Below are 723 nucleotides of genomic sequence, written 5' to 3'. Positions count from 1 at the left end.
GGCTGGGGATTCGAACCCTCCACCTTAGGTGTACGTGGCTGGCGCCTTAGCTGGTTGAGCTATAGGCGCCGAGCCAAGTATAATATTTTTAATAACAGTTTTTTCTTTTCTTAAAATATGTATGGCTTGGCACCTATGGCTCAGCAGCTAGGGCACCAGCCACATACACTAGAGCTGGTGGGTTTGAACCCAGCCTGGGCCTGCCAAAGAACAATGGCAACTACAATCAAAAAATACCTAGTCATTGTGGTGGGTACCTGTAGTCCCAGCTACTTAGGAGGCTGAGGCAAGAGAATTGTTTAAGCCCAAGAGGTTGAGATTGCTGGGAGTTATGACTCCATAGCACTCTACCCAGGGTGACATAGTAAGACTCTGTCTAAAAAAAATATATATGTATACATTTTTGGCACCCTCGGTATATATCCATATATACATATGTGGTATTATATGCATACATATATATACACATATGTATATTACATGCACTATAAATTCTAAGGAGATTCTCAAATCAATCTCTAGATCATCATCTCTAAAAAAAAAAAAAAAACTACTAACAAACCAAACAGGTCAGTCTAGGAAATATTTAGCATTCAAATTCAAACTGTTTTAATTCCACAACCTGGGGACCTTCTTTTATGCCCCACACTGTCTGGCTTTGTGCTGTCTACTTTTGTATGTCCACTTTTTCAGAGTCCTTACCAAATTCTTTGCAGTTTATCT

This window comes from Otolemur garnettii, unplaced genomic scaffold (genome assembly GCF_000181295.1).
Source record: "Otolemur garnettii isolate 467f Iridium unplaced genomic scaffold, OtoGar3 scaffold00016, whole genome shotgun sequence".
In the NCBI taxonomy this organism is placed as follows: domain Eukaryota; kingdom Metazoa; phylum Chordata; class Mammalia; order Primates; family Galagidae; genus Otolemur; species Otolemur garnettii.
This window is presented reverse-complemented; position numbering follows the sequence as displayed.